At 35.2% G+C, this 21,236-nt stretch overlaps 1 long non-coding RNA gene across 1 annotated transcript in view; it reads left to right on the top strand.

Moving 5' to 3' along the window:
• LOC138986087 (uncharacterized) overlaps positions 1-21,236 on the top strand; it is a 172,913-nt gene that overhangs the window by 147,942 nt on the left and 3,735 nt on the right. The gene's annotated exons all lie outside the window — the stretch shown is intronic.

The raw sequence follows: 21,236 nt of genomic DNA, 5'->3' as shown, positions 1-21,236 counted from the left end.
TTGTAGAGTTTTCAGTACTCATAAATGTCTTAACTTCATATCTCAAGGACTTATTTATTATCCATAGAAACTAGTCCAATAACATCAGATGAAAGCAATTTTATGCTCTCTTATAAGTGGTGCATATTTGGTTTTCATACATGTGTAACTATGCATATGTAGCTATGAAGAGTAAATCTTTATAGTATGAAATGCATTTATCTTGCTTTCAAAGTTTAAGTAAAATAAAAAAGGGTAAAAGAATCACCCTTCACTTGCATTGGCTCTAACTTCAGGGTCTCAGTGCAGCATTGTTCAAAGTACTGAAGTAGGTAAATAAGTGATCCCTGAGGACAAAACCCTGCTTTGCCCATAGAAATATAGGAACTGGACAACACAATGATTTAATAGCCATTTAATGCCTTGGGTTTTATGCCAGAAGCACAGTTGTCAGTAACTTCCTCTCAAGAGCCCATTAGGACAGATTAGACCTCAGGTTCCACTTAATTGTAAGGAAGATAGAAAGCATGTAGGAGCACCTGGATAGTAACTGAACATTAAATATATCTGCCATATAATCAATCTGAGGTTCCAAGTTTTTAGTGACTATTTATTGAAACTTTTATAGCCCCACCTGTTTCATCAATCAAGGTTTGCTTCTGTAAATATTTTAGAGATTTAATACAAGAAATTAGGTACTCACAAAATATTTCTAAGGGATGGCATTGTGAAAATTAGAAAGAAAGGAAAAAAAATGCAGTGAACTCAGGGAAACAAGCAGTTGTATGACTGTGCAAGGATACCACCAGATCCTGTCGTCCTAAAGCAGGTATTGCCTGGGAGGTTTGGGGGAGCTGCTGCCACGATCCGGTATGTGGACTGCCCAAACCCAGTGTTCCAGGTATACTAAAGATTCCACCACTCTCCCGCTTCTAAAACGTGGCGTTAAAGCTCTCACTGATGGAACGGAAACTAGAATCTCTTGGGAATACATTTTGGGAAATGTGCTTTTCAGACTTTCTTTTTTTTTTTTTTTTGGAATATATATATATAAATATTAAAATTTTTAATTAATTTTTTTTTTTACTTTACAATATTGTATTGGTTTTGCCATACATCAACATGCATCCTCCATGGGTGTACACGTGTTCTAGACTTTCATATCAGTCTCTGAAACACACACAAGAGGACAGAAGCAAGTAGAGCACGTTCCTGGCTGTTAAATAGAAAATACATCTGTGCATACGTGCAGGCATGTGTGACTGACTCTACAGTTGCCTGTGTTTCCATTTTGGCTGTAGCTTCCAGGAAATTCAGAAATTTCCCTCCTTTGTTTCTTAATCTTGTTTCTTATATTCTATGAATATTAATAAAACCTACTGTGGTTTGAAGAGTAGGCGCATTTGTAGTATTCAATTTCTTTTATATCTAAAATGCTATGACTATAATATTTTATCCTTGCCTTTGTCAATATTTAAAATTCTCATCTATGAAATGCAAAGGTTCAATTTTCATTACAGTTTCATGATTAATCTGCACTTATGTGCTGAAGAAAAGTATTCCCATTTGAAGGCAAGTCCTTGGTGCCCATATCCCTGAAGTAAATGTTATAAAAACATAAATGGGAAATTAAATGCCTAATAAAATATTTATGACATTTGAATCCAGTTTATATTACCCTTGTTCTGAAGTTGCATTTGATTTTGGCTGATAATTATAGTATTTTATGAGCAAGCAGTAAAAGAAAGTAAAAATAGTAATCTTCCCTTTGTGAAAAGTTACCCTTTTATATTTGGATTTTTCTTGAACAATTAATGTACAGTATGATATTTATGAGATATGCCCCAGATATATTTAATACAAAGTATGCTGAGTTATTTAAATATGAATTTTCACTGCAGTATTATTTAGAGTAACAAAAATCTGAATGAAACCTAATTTTTTAATCAACAGGAAATTGTTTAAATGTACTATAGTTCATTCTTATAATGGTATACCATGCAAGACTACCCAGAATTAGGAAGATAGGTTTGTATGTGCTCACTCAGGAATATGTCTTACTGGGCCTTATATTCAGTCCTTTCTCCAAGGAATCCATGTTCTTTTAGAGGAACATATTGGGTTGGCTGAAAAGTTCCATAAGATGTTATGGAAAAACCTGAACGGACTTTTGGTCAACCCACTATTTGGAAACCGAGACCTGAGCAGTATGTGTTCTCATAAATACTGGAGCATGCCTAGTCCCAGGCCCTCTCAATGGAGAGAGCTGGGGAAGTAATGTATACGCACACACACACACACACACACACGCACCTCAATTTAGTTCTATTTCTATTTAGATTGAAAACTGTAAGTTCACACCAATATTTCAGTTTCCAGTGAAACCCAATAGAATCCATTCTTGTTTTCTCTTTTTAAATTGTACCTCCCCTCACAAAATGCAAGGTAGCTCGCTCCTATTATTCTAAAATACTTACTTGTTTAATCACTCCCCTTGTATATAATGAGTCTCCGTTTAGCAGCTCCCTGTCTTCTCTCTTGTGTCCCTTTATCTCCCTTCTGCTCTGACTTTCTGTCTGGGTTACTCCCACCATTGCCCCTCTTAAGAGTTGTCCTTCTTCCCCTCTGAGTCTCCAACTTTCAGCTCTGAGCTGCCTCCTTAATTGTCCCAAGGAGGGTTCTCCTCACCTCACTCAGGCTCTGTCATTCCTCCTCCTATGGCCAAGTCTGGGGTTTGGCCAGAAGGACTGGACGGGATTCTTTTAAAAAACCCTTTGCATATAATTAGTTCTCTGTGCTTCCCCCAGCCTTTCCCCCTAGTTCCCATAAGGACCTTTTCTAACATCAGTAAAGTAAATTCTCTTACTATCATCAGATTCTCCCATGGCTGACATCCCCTCCAAGGGAATATTTTCAAGACAGAAAGTCAAACCTTTATTTGTACCTTTTTCCTGATTTGCCCTGTTATTCTTCTCTGACTTGTTAGGAGTGGAACATCCTATTTGTCCACAGTAGACAGACAATGGATAAAATAAAATTCTAGGGGCAGAGAGAAAGAAGACTACCATTAATATTTAAAGATCTAATTTTCCAAACACTTTTAAGATTATTTCTCTTTAAACCAATAATATATATGGTATAGGAATTAAGATAATTTTATACATGGGGAAACTGACAGCCCTTCCTTACAGTGTATATACTTTAGATCTTTGATTGACAGTCTGGACCACCCGACAAAACAGGCCTGGCTCCTTGCTATACACAATGCTTCCAGCCCTGGGTCTCCTCAGGCGGCATGTTACAGGTTCCAAATTTGTTCCTCAGAGTCCACTTCTTAAATGAACTCAGTGCCGATGAGTTCCCTATCTACGTAAAGGAGCTGGAGTCGTATATAATGTGTTCTTGTAACATTCTTGTGGAAGGAGTTTTATAAAAGAGATTGTTATATAAATACTCACTGAGATTACTAGTGTCCAGAACTGAGACATTTTGAAGTGTGGCTTTATTCATGGAGATGAGTGGTTATCAACCCACGAGAAATCAGAAGATTTCAGAAGCATTTCAGACATACTTGATTTTCCTGGGACATATCTATCAGATTGGACATTTGGATTATGGCAGTTAATGACAACTCACACTATTTATGAATGAAGATATGAAATGATTTTTACTTTTTAATCCTATAACATGAGTTTAGGATCCCTATTGAGCCTCAGGAGTGCTCTCAATTTTTACAGCTATTTAGATCTCATTTTTTTTTTTTTAATATTTTTCAAGCAATGTACCATCTAATTCTCTGTTCATGTCTCAGCGGGGCAGGGGCAGGGGGAATGTTTTAAGTGTGGTCTCAGTTAAGTACATTAGATATTTTATCCACCTCACCTCCTAGAGTTCATGCTTAGTGCTGAGTTGTGGCTGACTTAACTCAGATGTAAAGTCAGAACTTCTGCATTCCTTGCCTGACCTCCATGGTTTAACCTCACGTGCTGTTCTCTCCAGAGTCCTCTCATGGCACTTAAAATGCTGTCTTTCACTAGATAAAGGTAGAATTTATTATCTTTTTTCACTTTTTACTCTTTATTTTTATCTTTGTAATAACTATCAATTTTTATTGAAGTACATAGTTGATTTACAGTGTGTTCATTTCTGCTGAAGAGCGAAGTAATTCTGTTACACACACATATATATACACACATATACACATATGTATATATTTCTAATATTCTTTTCCATTATGGTTTATCATAGGATATTAAAATTAGTTCTCTGTGCTGTGCAGTAGGACCTTGTGTTTTATGTATTCTGTATGCAAAAGCTTACATCTGCTAATCTCAATCTCCCACTCCATTTCTCTCCCAACCTCCTCCCCTTTAGCAACGATCAGTCGGTTCTGCATGTCTGTGAGCCTATTTCTATTTCATAGGTTCATTTGTGTTATATTTTAGATCCTACATATAAGAGATAGCATACAGTATTTGTCTTTTTCTTTCTGACTTCCTTCACTTAGTATAGTCTCTAGTTGCATCCATGTTGCTGCAAATGGCATTATTACTTTTCTGTGGCTGAGTAATATTCCATTATATGTATGCACTGTATCTTCTTTATCCATTTGTCTGTTTACAGACATTTAGGTGCTTCCATGCCTTTCTGTAGTAGGCAGTGCTGCTATGAGCATAGGGGTACATCTATCTTTTCAAATTATAGTTCTGTCTTGATACATGCCCAGGAATGGGATCCAGATCATATGGTAATTCTGTTTTTACTTTCCTGAGGACTCTCCATACTGTTTTTCATGGTGGCTGTTCCAACTTACATTCTCATCAACAAATATTAACGGTTCTGTTTTCTCCACAACTTCGCCAGCATTTTTATTTGTAGACTTTTTAATGGTGGCCATTATGAGCGCTGTGAAGGTGGTACCGCATTGTAGCCTTGATTTGCATTTGTCTAATAATTAGCAACGTTGTGTATATTTTCATGTGCTTAGTGGCCATCTGTATTCCTTCTTTGGATAAATGTCTATTTAGGTCTCTGCCATTTTTCAGTTGGGTTGTTAATTTTTTTGTCGTTATGGTTATGAGCTGTTTGCATACTTTAGAAATTAAGCCCATGTCAGTTGCATCATTTGCAAATGATTTTCTCCCACTCAGTAGGTTATCTTTTCATTTTGTTTATGGTTTCCTTTTGCTGTACAAGTCTTGAAAGTTTGATTAGGTCTCATTTGTTTAGTTTTGTTTTTATTTCTATTGCCTTGAAAGCAAGATATATGCTTGTCAGGGCATAATCTATGTCCTCTTCACTTAATTTCTCTGAATGTTAACATGTCCCATCTTAACATCTTGTACATTTGTCAAAACTAAGAAATTAACATGTGTATAATACTATTAAATTACACATCTTATTCAGGTTTCTCCATTTTTTTTTTCACTAGTGTCTTTTTAGTTCCAAAATCCAATCCAGGACACCTGGTGTGTTAATTTCTATGACTACCATAACCAAGTATCGTAAACTGAGTGGTGTGAACAGTGGAAATTGGTTTCCTCAGTGTTCTGGAGGCTAGAAGTCCAAGATCAAGGTGTTGACAGTCGACTGCTCCCGAGGCTTCTCTTCTTGACCTGCGATGGCCACCTTCTCCCTCTGTCGTATGTGGTCTTTCCTCTGTGTGTGTCTGTGTCATAACCTCTTCTCCAAAGGGTTCCAATTTTATTGGACTTGGGCTCACCTTAATGACCTCATTTAATCTTAATTACGACTTTAAAGATTCCATCACAAAAACCAGTCACATTCTGAGGGTTAGGACATCAACATATGAATTTTGTGGAAACACAATTAAACCTCAAATGCTATGTTTTATTTCATTATTTTATCTCCTTAATCTCATCTAATATGTGACAGTTTCTTAATATTTTTTCCTTGAAATTTTTAAAGGGCATTGGCCAAAGTATATACAATATACAAACTATCCCTAAATGTATGTGTCTTTGATATTTTCCCATAATCAGACTGGGACCAGTTGTCTCTGGAAGAATACTACAGAGGTGACCAATTTGCCTGAGACAGAGTGGTTTCTTGGGATGTTGGGTTTTGTTTCTAAAACCGTGATTGTCATCGGCAGACTTACAGTTTGAGGGCTTCAGTGAGCTATTGCAACATAGAGTAGGATGCGAGTTTGCATCTAATCTCAGATACCCCAATTCTAAAAATGTAGTAGCCTTTTGAGACATAAGAATGTTCTCAAGTGACTAAGACTATTCTTAGAGTCTCATTCCCTTCACATACAGAGTCACCCTCCTGTGGCCCCACTTTCTCTGTCTCTCTCTTAATTCTTACATTTTCTTCCCCTCCTTACAAAACTGTTTTCCTTCATCCCAAGATATCAAAACTAAAAATTTGGTTTATTATTCAGAAAAATCTATCCCTGCCCCTGAAACTTGTTATATTCAAAGAGAATACGTGGGCAAATAAGGATGATGGAGTAGTTTCAGTTGCATCTGAATAGAGGGATATATACAAAGGCATCCGCTGAGGAAGACAGAAAGCAAAGAAGAGAATTACAAGGAGAGAAAGAAAGGTTCATGTAGGTAAAAGCTACAAATATTTGTGTATGTTTATATTCAATATGTGTTTATATATATATCTGTATGCTTATGTCAATATATATAGAAGGCAAAGGAGAATAGAGAGAATGGTCTTAGTTTCATCCTCACTTTGACACTTACATAGTCTGGCAAGTCATGAACTATTTTTGAACCTTGTTTCTTTATCTGTATAGTGGGTATAATAATATCTTCTTTATAGGATTATAGCAAATATTTAATATTGGTATATATTAGCTATTAATTATATGATACATAAAGTGTAAGACATTTTTATAATATACATTTTTATTTTTAAAATCTTTATTTGTTAAAAAACTAGAACCAATCCATCACATATCATCACTTCCCAGAATCAAGGAGAAGTCCATGCACAGTAATTCTTCAGTGCTTTCCTTCCCTGGTTTGTATTATACATGAAATAATGCTGTGAGCCAGATATATGAAAGTATGAGAAAGGCCCAGGCTTTGGTCCTCTGAAATTCCCATTCCTTCTTATTACTTGATTACATGTAGAATGTTACATTGGATCTGGGAGTTTCCACAGCACTGATCGTCACAAAGGTGCTCTCTGTTGACCTCAGATGATGTACTGGACACCCAAGCCAAGAGCTGAACAAATAGACATCCAGCAGCTTTCATTTGACTGATCCTGACTCCTGTGGGGTACTCTGCTGCCTCCATGCACCCACAAAATCCTGCCTGCCTTCTAATCTGAAAACATTTTCTCAGATTGCATCCTCTCCCTCCACCATCAAAGCTTTCAACATCTGCCCACCATCCCCTGGAAAGTCATCCCAGTCCCTTCAGAGGACAGGATTCTGAAAATTCTATTCGAGGGAAAAAAGGAAGTCTGGATCTCAAAAACAAAACGCCTGATGTTCTCCTAACAGGTGACTTTCACTTGCTATAATCACGTATTTTGCTGATGAGTTTATAACAGCTCCCCCAAGGTGACACAAATTAATTAACCTATGAATAATTTGCCCCCCTTTTTTAGTACTGTTATAAAGTAGGTATTTAATACAATTTCAGTAGCTATTTCTTTCCAACTTTTGTTTACAAAGAAAATCTGGAACCATTTCTGCTTCCTCTGAAAACTAATGAGCAGATATTTAGGAAATAAAAAAAATGCTCCCTGTACATCCATTTGTATAAACAAGTTTTTAGTCACCTTAATGGTTCTGATGGCAGTAATTAATGCAGTCGCTTAAGGCGATCCTTTATTTAAAAGACTTATTTCTATTCAAATTTACCACCATTCTAACATAGAGCCGAAACAATTTTCCTGTTTTGGAACCCATCTTAGTGTAAATACTCAAAGGAGATTATTGACTTCTTAACCCACTGTTAATTCCCAGGTAGCTGAGATGCTGTCTGAGTTGGGAACTATGAAAGGAATGGCAGGGGCAAGCACAGGATTTAGAAAGTTTCAATACCAATCCCATCTCTACTCTGATCTAACTCCTGACTTCTCTTCAAAGGTTCACTTACCCATTCGGCTGTAGCTTCCTTGGCCTTCTTTCTCTTCTGTGAACTGCTAAAGCCTTTTGCTAGCTAAGAAGTTTTGTGGACATAATTCCCCCCTGCCTGGAATGTTGCACCCACTCTATCTCACACGGCTAAAGCATGTGTGGACTTACATATGTCCTCCCGAGAGAGGACTTCCATAACCATCTTCGTAAGTGGGTGCCAAATCATCCCTGCTGTGTGCCATCATGGTCCATTCATATCCTTCATGACACTTGTCCACACCCACACACATTTACACACACATTTGTTTATTATTATTATTGTTTTTTTGTCTCAGAAAATTACTATAAGCAGTGAAGATTTGGGACGATTTCTATTTTATTAACCAATGTTACCAAATTGTTGAAGGAATAAATGTTGGTTACAATTTAAAAGATCATCATATAATTTTGCAAAGCATCAGTTGTTTAGAACAATAAGGAAGGAATCTGAAATTTTGCTCCTCAATATTTATTACCCATATCACAACAGTCAGCTCTCTTACACAGATTATCACCACTTCAGACTTATCCTGGCTCAGAAGACAGCCATGCATTCTAGCTCCAGGGAGTATGGGATTGAAAGCACAATTTGATATATAAATTAAAACCAACTAATTCCAATCTAAAATTGATCTCTAGTATCTGAAACAGCAAAGATGCCTAATATTCATGGAGTAATTCTCTGAAATTAAAAATCTGAAAACATTTTAAAATGGATATGTTCTGAGATAGATGTACAGAGTACAGTTCCACTATCAAATATATAATAATGATTTTAGAAAATGAAAAGTTATTGTTGAATTCTCCTAAGATCATAAATCATTAACCTTTAGATTTCTAGTGTTGGAAAGGACTTTAAAGATTATTAGAGATAAAGCATGAGAAATCTCACTATAAATGTAAAATACTAAATGAATCATCATTTTTCCCAGTCTTTGTGTGATTGTTATCACACACCCCAATCCAGCCAATTGTCGTCTCTCACCAGTGTTATATCCCATTGTCCTTTCACCATGAACTCTTTTCTTACCACCTTGAAACAGTTTTCTACACCAGAGCCCAAGCCATCTTTTTAAAGAAAATCTGAACAGACTCCCTGTCTTCATGACTTTCTTAAGTGCGTCATTGCACTTAAGTTAAAATCAAAACTCCATACCCTGTCTTAGACCCAATATGACCTGGCTCAGGCAGCCTGTCCTCTGTGATCATCGCCTTGCTCATCCTGCCTAACTCTGTTGCAGGCACTCTGACCTCTCTGCTCCTGCTCCAACATGTTAACCAGTCTCCCACCTCGGAGCCTCACATTTGCCGCTTCTTCTACTTGCATCATCCTTGTCCAGGTCTTTGGGTGACTCCTTTTCAGTACTCAGTCCTATTTGGATACATGCAGAATCGTCTCAAAGGTGTTTTTCCAGTTACCCAATCTAAAATAGCTCCCTCCCCTCCTTTCCCACTCATCCACTCCTTATTCCCTTAGGTTTTTAAACCACAAACTGAGTTTAGATTATTTAATTTCTTATTTGTTGTCTGTCTTCTTCACAGAACTCTAGCTCAGGAAAAGTAAGGACCTTGTCTGCTTGTTTTGCTACTGTGTCATGCTTTTAGAACTGCTCTCATGCAGAGTAAGCATTTGGGCATGCCGAGTCGCTTCAGTCATGTCTGAGTCTTTGTGACCCTATGGGCTGTAGCCTGCCAGGCTCCTCTGTCCATGGGGATTCTCCAGGCAAGAATACTGGAGTGGGTTGCCATGCCCACCTCCAGAGGATCTTCCTAACCCAGAGATCAAACTTGCCTCTTTCCATCTCCTGCATTAGCAGGCGGGTTCTTTACCGCTAGCACCACCCGAGAAGCCCAGCAAGCCCTTAATAGATGTCTAAGAAAGGGAGAGCGGGAAAGGAGGTTGAAAACACATGAACATGTGTACACGTCGAGGACGTCTGTGTGGAGAATTATCTAACCCGCTCTGTCCCCCCAGTCTCTCTACAAAGGAAAGACTCAGTCACCACTGTTTTTAAGGGGGAAGTGAGTGGGCTCACAGGATGAGGCAGTATTCTTCCTCACCACACAAAAAACACTGTAGTTAGCAGGACAAGGTTTTATCTCTCATGTTACATGGGCTGCGTTGCTTAACAATTGACTCCCTCTTTGCTTTCTCTGTAATCAGACATCATGTTATCAAAGGACATATATACACATTTTACCTTTGCTCCGAGGAGCAGTAATTATTAATGTCATTTTATTAATGACAAACAAAATTCTGCAAACCAGCTCAGTATCACCTATGATTTTAAAGAAATCTTTGAACCAACCTAAATCCATTCTGAGCAACTATTACAGAATATTGAAAGCTTACACTGCTCTTTCTTTGCCAGAGGCCAACAGTTTTCATGGATGATTTGATGCTGGGAGCTATCTGTCAAGTTTTAAATAACAGAAAAATATGCCTACGTTTCCTGAGATGGAAAGTGACAGACAAGGAAGTTGCCATTTGCCCCCAGGTTTAAGGGAAATGAGAGAGAAATTGTTACAGTGACTTGGTGCTGTTGAGCAAATACGTCTAATCTCTGGAAAATAGGAAGCCTCGGGGGAGAATATAATAATATTGTCCTGCTTATTTTTGCCTCCTCCACAACAAACACTCAATTGTGATGCAGAGAAGCAGAACAGAAGCCCCAGTTAATCAAACCAAAGCGGCATGCCCAAAACTAAAAGGCAAATCCAGTCAAAGAAAACATCATAAAACAATGTACTAATTAGGACTGTAAGGATAGGAGGCAAAGTCATTCATTACTTTTTACAAAACACTGAATTGGGTTTCATAAATTAGACTGTTGAAAGTTATTTTTAACATCTGAATATAAAAGTAAAACATTATCCATTATAAAAAAATAGAACATGTTGAAAATTGTATAAAATTCTCAACATCTTACCACACAGATATAACCATTCTTAATATTTTAATATTTCCTTCCAATAGCTTATATTGAGAACATTTTCTAAAGCAATCAATATTCTCTGAAAGTACAGTATTTACTAATTCAACATTGTCCATTTACTATTATAATTTAATTAAGCATTCTCCATAGCTGCATTTTGGGCTATCTTTCAATTGCTTTTATTTTTGTTATAGTCATGTATGTATGCATATCTGTAGGAAAATATAGGAAGAAACACTGGGTATATAAATTTATTATTTGTTATAAAATTATAATTCACTTTCATCCAATAACCTAATTCACTGTAATACTGGGAAAAATATCTGAGAGTATTTCAACTTTATAGGATTTAATAGAATTTCATCATTATATATATCATGATTTGTTTGACCATTTGACTTTATTATTTCCTATTTTAAATAAAGGCTCTAGTAAACATTCTTATATATGAACCCTCAAATAATTATCTGTATATAACTTCTATTATGAAATATTTCAGCCATAAAAGCTGTCACAAACACACTGCAATTCTTTCTGTGTGTGTATGTGGTTGGGTGGATGGTTATGCAGATATTCATGTTCTGTCCATTAGCTCTTATTTCCATTTTATTTTGTCCTCACTGAAGCATCACGCTTTGTCATTTTATTCACTGCTACATTCTAGAACACTACCTAGTAAAAGGTAGACATGCAGTTAAGATTTGTTGAAATAATCAGTTAATATTTGGGTGTTTTCTTATTTTAAGAGCTCTTTATTTAAACTTTCATAACATATATCACAAATACTATCCTAATTTCATCATATACTTTATATTTTTATAAATATCCATTTAAAATTGTATTCTGTATATATAATCCAATTTAGCATTTCCTCTTTGCTTTCATTCCTGGAAAATTCTTGGTCCACTACATTTCTTGTAGGTCTTTCATGGTTTTATCTATTACATGTAACTCTTTATTTCATCAGTATGTTATTATAGTATGTTTATGAGGTAAGAACCTATATTTCCCTTTTTTAAATTAGCGATTTTCTAGCCACATTTCTTGAACAAAGTGAATTTATAATGTAAAATGTCCTTCATTTCTATTCTTTTTTTTTTTTTAATTTAGAAGTTCGTTTCTGGTCTGTTGATAATGTTTCTCTTCTCTCTATACCTGCATAAACACAATAGGTTTAATAATTGTACCATTATAACATATTTGATTTTATAATAAACTGGCCCTATTCTTTCCATATAGTTTATTCTTCCAAACTGCTTTGGGCTATTGTCATTCATGTATTCTTCAAAATATTCCTGGTATGTTTTTTATGTGATTGCATTATATTTATAAATGAAACTAGGAATTCTTGAGAAGTTTAAACTATGGAGTTTTCCCATGAAGAGAAAAATTATATTCCCATTTTATTTAAATATTAATTAATGCTATTTTATTCGGTAGTTCCCTTAGATTTATTTCAAGGTAATGTATATTTACATTAATATTGCACATTGGATCTTTAGCTTATTTTTCCTATCCATATATTCTGTTTATAGGCTTGTAACTGAAATTGCTTATAGTATCATTCTGTTGATTCTTGAATTTTTTTCTGATTCTTGTGATGTTCCTTTGCCATATTTATATCTATTTTCTTTTTTTATTCTTATTGCTAGATAATGTTTATATATGTCAGCTCAGTTAATAGTAATAATAGTGAGAGTGACCTTGTTTTTCAAGGAAGATGAATCTAATGTTTAATTGCTGTGTCTAATATTGACCACTGATTTTTTCATTGTTAAGGAAGTTTTTCCCCTTAATTAAAAAAATATTTTTTTAGGAATATAAATTGAGTCATATCTGATTTCTTTTCTATGATTTTTTTCATCATGATTACTAAATATGATAATATTAAAATAAATTTAAATTGCTGAAATAAACCTTATGACATTATGGTAATTTTTATTATATGAGTATAATCCATTTGCAAGCATTTTATTTGGATTTTTTTGCATATTTATTTATAAGTGACATTGAAAATAGCAGTTTGCCAAAGACAGTTCTGCCAAACATTAATGAGAGGTCAAAGGTACTTAGGAAGAGGAAAAGATTGTGTGATTCAAACATTTATGGAAAATGTTTTATTTTAAAATGTACATTATATTATTTTCTAATCTTCTCAGTTGAATTCTTAATTTAAAATACATATTTCTTGTTTAGTGTTGAACTCATCTAAGATTCTGCAGATACCACTGAGTCCAACTTTGGCTGGTTTTAAATACTTTTTATGTCTTGCTTTCTATATTCTAAATTTTCTTTCACTGAAACTTTTATTTCCTCTTTGACACTTGTTATTTAGAAGAGTAGAATTATTTTTGTTTACTTTTTTTTTTTAACATTTAAAAATGTTACTTTCCAACTGTTTATTTGTTCCAAAGCTTTAACAAAAGTATCTTAGAAAGAGTAGGAAAGTAGCTTTTTGTGTTTTTTTATTCCAATACAGTTTTTACATTGGTATTTTCCTATTTAACAATTCTTAGTTTTCAGTTCTGTACTATTTCTTTAAACATCTTTTTTTCCCTTAACTTTCTTTATAATGTGTTTTCCCTTTTATTGATTCTCTGCCATAACCCTTAGTCTTTTATCTCATTTCTAACTGTAAATTTTCTTATCATTTGGATAATTTCTAAGGTGTAACAGTAGAACAAATCTTATTTTGAAGACAGTCATGACCTCCGCCTATTAAAAGCTGTATGTTTGGCCTTTGTTTTTCTCTACAAATTGCTTCACAATGCTCCTGTTGAGATATTTGTGAATTCTCTGCCTTGACCACACAGAGGTTCCTCTCAGGCTTGTCTCTGCCCTATAATGGTTGGTGTATGAGACAGACTGAATGAATGCTTGTTTTTTATATTAATCACATACAATCCACCTTAAGCCCTTTCTGGCTTCAGCAGCCACTGGATCTGGATTTAGCAGAGGAAGGTGGAGACACCCAAAGTGGGACTTTCCTTATCTTGGTGTCACGTTGTATCCTGAATTGCATAAAGTATCTGGTAGGCAAACATAAACACATTTATAATTTCCATGGTGTGGTCTCTTGAAGTGGATGGACAGGCCAGTGCTGTCACACACTGACACACTAACTCTTGCTTTGTTGAAGCAGATGACCTGAGAATCACCATTTTGTACACATTCTTCACTTGATGAATAGAGTGGGTATGGCCAGGGCAATGTGTATGGTCCTTCTGGCCTCTTTCCTGGCACTAATAGGAAGTGTTTGGGATGAGATATATTTAGGATGAGAAATAGCAATTTTGCTAAATATCTGATCACTGCACTTCATATATGAGAATTTCAAACAATGCACAAAATTGGGTGCAGCTCCCATTCATTAGTTCTATGCTTTGTCCTCATTTTTAGCACTAGTGATAGCCCATCTGGGTTGGTGAATGAGAGTCAGGATCATCCTCACTTAGGCTTGGAGAGTCTACCCTATCCTGGACACTTGGACTATGATTATCAGAAACTCTTCAAGGAATATTATGATAGAAGTTTAGGAAATAAAAGGTAACTCTTTAAGAACCCTGGTTTGAAATCCAGCCCTGTAGAATTTGTTATCTGGGAACCCTTGGGTAGGTTTCTTAACATCTCTGTGCCTTTGTTTCCTCATCTTTAAAATGGGGATCATACTCATACATACTCATATCTACTTCACAGGGTTATTATGAAGACTAAATAACTTAACATATGTAAGAAACCTAGTGCCTGGTATATTCTCAATTCTTTATAATGGTGTGCTTTTATTTTATGTCACTCCTCCCAGGTCCCAAAGCTGATGGCAGTTTTTAAGTCATCTCCATTAACACTCACTTTTTTTGAGTGTGGATTGGGAGATATGAATATAGTCACATATATAGAGTTTTCTCTAGGGCTTATGTCTTTTTATCCAGCTGTTTATATTAGCAAAATATTATGATTTTTATAGTTAAAATCCACCAAGGAGGCTGCTACAAAAAATAGAACTAATTCTGTGAGAGAACTCAGTATCTCTATCTATACATAGAAATATGCTAATACCAAAAAGTTGTTAATGCATATATGAGTATGTATAATATTGAAACACTGGCAAAAGTCAAAGGTAGGTAAACATTTGAAACTCAATTAAATAATATATATATGATAAATATTTAAAAATCTTTTTGAAAATATGAACATGTTTCATCCATAGAATGGCTTGTATAACCATTAAAAATGTCATGTGTAAAGATACTTTACAAACTGAGGAAGTTATTAGAGACCATATGTGAAATCAATAAATCAGGACAAAATACTTTAAATATTAGATGCCTTCAGCTTTTAAAATCACATATGGAATGTATATATTCGATTAAAAATACTGGAAGGAAATATAATCAAATATTAATAGTGGCTACCTCCTGTGGTGTTTCTTTCTTCTTATATATTTTATGTGTGAGCATGTAACAATTTTTCTAATCAAAAGTTAAAATTCAACTTCATTAAAATGATTCATTTCTTATCAGATCTAAACCAATTACAATTATATTGATAGGTCAAATAAGAAAATAAAAATTCAAGCGATGTTAAAACTGTATGTATTGGGTTGGCCAAAAAGTTCATTGGGGTTTTCTGTTTGTTCCATCTTACATTTTGGCCAACCCAATAATAACCACTTCCAGGAATCAACTGAGTAATGTCTAAAATAAATTTTCAAAGTGGCCATACTAAAAGGTAGAACCATGGTGATAGTATAAACATCAGTGGTTGCTTAGGAGTGGGATACGAGGGAGGAATGAATAGGTATAGAACAGAGGATTTTCAGTGAAATCCTCTGTTTAATAAACATGATGATAGTGAATGTGTGTGTCTGACTTTTTGCCATCCTTTGGACTGTAGCCCACTGGGATCTTCAGTCCATGGGATTTTTCAGGCAAGAATACTGGAGTAGGTTGTCATTTTCTTCTCTAGGTGATCTTCCTGACCTAGGGACCAAACCCTTGTCTCCTGTGTCTCCTGCATTTCAGGCAGATTCTTTACCCACTGAGCCAGATAGTGAATATATGTCATTATATGTTTGTTGAAGCCCATAGAATGTACAATACCAAGAGTGAACCATGATACCATAGAATGTACAATACCAAGAGTGAACCATGATATAAACCATGAAGACTGTGTGACTGTGATGTGTGCATGTAGGTTCTTCTGTTGTAAGCAATGTACTGCTCTGGTGGTTGATGAGGGGAAAGGCTTTGAATTTGCGGGGACAGGAGGTATATGGGAAATCTCTGTACCTTCATCTCAGTTTTACTATGAACCAAAAGCTGCTCTGAAAAAATAAATGGAAAAAAACAGCAAAAGAAAAAGTCATGCTTATTGACCTAGCCATACAATTTCTTACAATGTGTAACCAAAAAAATTATTCTTAACCAGTCAAGTTCACAAATATCCTTACTAGTCTTAAAATTTTTAGTTATAGACTGCCTTCCCCTACGAAAAAATGCACATACTAACCTATGGATAAGCATTACTTACAATTATGAGTATATATAGATCTATGGTACTTGTTATGGACCTACAGTTTTTACTTCAAAAGAAAGGAAGTATAATATATATTTTAATATTAATTGTAGAATTACTTATGGTAGTGAATGAATGGAGCAATTTAAATATCAAATAGTATAACAGAATATCTAAATAAGTCCTAATAGAACAAATTAAAATTCCTTTAGGCTTTAAATGTTTACAATGAATTACCATGGTTCAGTATGATATTACTATTTTTAAGTTATAATAAACCATAGTAGGAAAATAAATCTGTGAAATATGCATATATATATATATATATATATATAGAAAATGAGAAGAAAATATGTAAAGACACTACTAATTTTGGTCTTAGCATAGTTGAATCCATGCCATATTATTTCCTTATTTTTCACAAATTCAGTAACATTATTTTTTAAAGTAAGAAAAGCAAAGAGAAATTTATTAGTTAAATCTTTCTGTTGTATAAAAGTTTGTGGGATCATGTGTCTGGCTCTTCTATTTAACTGGTGAAAAGACACCCAGTGATGCTTATTCAGTTTTTGTTGTTTTTTTTTTAAGCTGGAATGCATGGACACTGCAGGACAAATTACTTTTTTAAAAATAAAAATAATTTGCCATTTCTCATACTCTGTGCTATACAGTACTTTTCAGCTTTATTTGGATCCAAGGAAGACCACAACTCTTTACATCTGCATCAGACATTTTAATTTTCAAAATGTCTGCATCTGCCTCTGTATCTGATTCAGTGGCTTCTTCTGTGTTTACCTTAAAAAGTGGGAGCATGCAGTGAAAGGTGACAATGGGTGTTCATGGAAAATAAGGCGAGGTTAATAGATAACAACTCCTTTTTATAATTCTGCCCATTTAATTTCCATCTGATCTGTGGCAAATTTTCATAAGCTTTGTGTTAAGTTAGAAGAAATAGCAAAGTGGACATTTCAGTATTTTTAAATGTTCACATTTAAGTATCAGATCAGATCAGTCGCTCAGTCGTGTCCGACTCTTTGCGACCCCATGAATCGCAGCACGCCAGGCCTCCCTGTCCATCACCAACTCCCAGAGTTCATTCAGACTCATGTCCATCGAGTCAGTGATGCCATCCAGCCATCTCATCCTCTGTCGTCCCCTTCTCCTCCTGCCCCTAATCCCTCCCAACATCAGAGTCCTTTCCAATGAGTCAACTCTTTGCATGAGGTGGCCAAAGTACTGGACTTTCAGCTTATATGCGCATTTAAATATACTAAAAGTGAAAGTGTTAGTCACTTAGTTGTGTCCAACTCTTTGCGACCCCATAGATTGTAGCCCCCATTGACAGTAGCCCAGCAGGCTCCTCTGTCCATGGGATTCTCCAGGCAAGAATACTGGAGTGGGTTGCCATTTCGTTCTCCAGGGGATCTTCTCAACCCAGGGATTGAACCCCAGTCTCCCACATTGCAGGCAGATTCTTTACCATCTGAGCCACAAGGGAATATACTAAATGGGTATAATTAATGCCCAAGAAAAGTTCTAAAACATTAAATATTATTACACAAAGAAGAGTATATTTATGGAGAATTATGAAAAAACCTTTTGATGCAAACTATTTAACCAATATTCCTCTGCATTATTTTAACCTTAGATTTTATTTTTACTCAGTATTTTATTTGAAACCTTTACAAATATTGTTACTGGTTTCTATCTTGGTCAGTTGTTTAAAGCATGATTATTTGGTTTCACTTATTGTTCTCTTCTTTTATGGAATGGCTGATTTTGTCTTTCTCCCTTAAAAAAATGGAAAATACTGCTGTAAAAACAAGTAGGTTGAAAATTTTGTTAACAATATTAGGAAAATTAAAGGACCCTGGGTATGTCTGTATATGAAAAGATATTTGTTAAAGTCATGAACCTTATTATCACATTTAAAATGTTCCTAGTTTATTCCCCCTAGTAACACAACTCAAAAGAACAAAGCTGTATTTTTTCTACAAAATCACAACAGTCTCATTTAGCTGAAAAATTCCCTGTTTAATAAAAGAGAAGTGAGATAAGAGGAACATGCAGTAAGAATCTAACCTAAGGGAATCTAAGTGTCCAGCGTCATCAAAGGCTGTTGAAAAGGGACAACAGGGAAATGGTAGTCAAAGATTTCCTGCACAGATGAAAACTTATGTGAAGTCAAAGATTATTATTAAATTGACTACTAAATTCATGTCTTCATTTTTAATAAGCAGTATGATTTATCTCCCTGGAAACAAAGTGCATGTAAAATGGAACTTTACTAGGATGTCAAGGGACATACAGCTTGTATTATTTCCCATGGCCTTCATATCCCACACAGTGGTGGGCATAATTTGGAAATGTTTTCTTGGAAAAAGTCAAAGGAGACACATACATATGTGCTCCTTGAAACAAAATTATTAGCACAGGCACAAAAAAGATCAGTTTTGGTAAATTTATTTTAAACAACTAAAAATATTCTGCTAAACATTTTGCATGTATTCTCTGTGTGACTTTCATTCTTTAAAATATGATTGGTCAAATATTAAGAAGGGAATTCATTTTTAATTTAGATTTAATGTATTCAACCATATCCTTGAAAAACAAAGAGCCAAGTAATTTCCTTTTAATTACCTTTAAAATATATACATTGGCTACTGGAAAATGTATAGTGATTATAAGGTAAGTTTTCCATGCTCTTATTTCTTTCAGCTTGAACAAATGTGTCTATTCTCTAGACTTTTATTGGTAAAGACAAAATTCAAAAGCAGATTGTATAGAACAAAACTTAAAAGTTAATCACTGTTTTCTTGCTGTAAGTATTTCCTTGAAAAGACATCTGAGTTCAAGGTCTTCCCTGTCACAGGAGTTTGTAGTTTCACATACTTGGGTGACTTATGAATGAAAAAATCTAAGGAAAGGGGTACAAAATTGAGTTTTAACACACTATGTGTACTGTGCTGTGTATGTGTGATGATTTAAGCCCTTACATTTATTTCAGAAAGAAAATTATCAATGTAAAATGTTCCAAGGCTATGTGAGGAGTTTAGCAGAACTCTAAATACATTAAAAAACAAGTTAAAAAATGCTGGACTTTCCCCCTTCTTTTTCAATTTTGTAAACAACTACATTGAATCCATATAACTTTAAAAACCAACAGAGTTTAAAGAGATATATATTTTTTTGTTTCAAGTTTTCAAAATTCTGTATTGTTTTATAAAATACTTAGGAATTCAGATGTTGAGATCTCAATGAAAAGATACAATTATAGATGGAAAAATTGATGCTACTCAGGTTGGAAGAGGAAATAGAGACTGATTTTTCACGAACAGTGACTACAACAAACATTATGTGTGTAAACTCTGCATTTTTATGTTCTATTGTGTCCCCCAAAGACAGGATTATTTCCAACTATAATGTGAACATAAATTCTCTGAAATTCTCAAGAGAATTTATTCACTATTAATTGGAGAGTTTATGTTAAGAAGTTTGAGATGCAAATAATTAAAAATATCAGCAAATACCTTGTGTATCCAATGAGTGTGTGTTATGGCTTCTGTGAGAGGAGAACAGCTTCAAGGTCTCATGCTTTCTCTGTAGAACCCTTTGCTCTGGCTTCAATAAAGGTTCACAGCTTACAGTTTCTTTTAAAAAAAAATCTTCAGCAAATTCAGACTTAAAATCTGGGGCAAATTTGATGTTCAGGCTTTGAAAGTCATGACTGAGCAACTTTCACTTGGCCATCCCTTCTTTATTACTTGGCATACACAAATTTACTTTAAAAACAACCACAAGAGATTCTATTTCTCTATGGAAATTAAATGGAACATTGTAAATGTCTTATTTACAAGTCAATATACGATTCCAATAATTTTGGAGTCTTAGAGCCATGATCTCTCCAAAGAGTGGTGCTGTGAAAGTCGCTCAGGCGTGTCCAACTCCTTGTGACCCTATGGACTGTACAGTCCACAGAGTTCTCCAGGCCAGAATACTGGAGTGGGTAGCTGTTCCCTTTTCCAGGGGATCTTCCCAATCCAGATGGCTAAAATGATAAGGGTTGTGTTGCTGCTGCTGCTGCTAAATCACTTCAGTCGTGTCAGACTCTGTGTGACCCCATAGACGGCAGCCCGCCAGGCTCCGCCATCCCTGGGATTTTCCAGGCAAGAACACTGGAGTCGGTTGCCATTTCCTTCTCCAATGCGGGAAAGTGAAGGGTGAAAGTGAAGTCGCTCAGTAGTGTCCGACTCTTAGCGACACCATGGACTGCAGCCTACCAGGCTTACTAGAAGACAAATAACATAATGTCTGAGTTGGAATGACTGCCTAACATTCCAACCAGTTGGAAATTAAAGATGAGCTAGATCATCCTTCTCATTTGAAGATGGGATCATGGAGCTACTATTATGTATACATAAAGTAGAAGCTTTTGCAATGTCATCTTCCAACATAAAGATTTTCTAATTCATTTTCAACAGTAAGAATTATTTGTTATCACACCATTAATTCTTTCATAGGCAACAATACACGTGCAGTCAATACAGGTTTTTATGACCAAGTTATTAAAGTACTAGCAGCCAAGTATGTCTCGGTCTGGTCATCTCTACTAGTGTCTTCACTGGGTAATCAGCATTAACACGTAGCTTCCCCACAATCACTCTGCCCTCACCACAACTCTTCACTAGATACAGTGG

The sequence above is a fragment of the Bos mutus genome, chromosome 28 (assembly GCF_027580195.1).
Source record: "Bos mutus isolate GX-2022 chromosome 28, NWIPB_WYAK_1.1, whole genome shotgun sequence".
Classification (NCBI taxonomy): Eukaryota; Metazoa; Chordata; class Mammalia; order Artiodactyla; family Bovidae; genus Bos; species Bos mutus.
The sequence above is the reverse complement of the archived record's forward strand: the minus strand, read 5'-3'. Positions and strand labels throughout refer to the sequence as shown.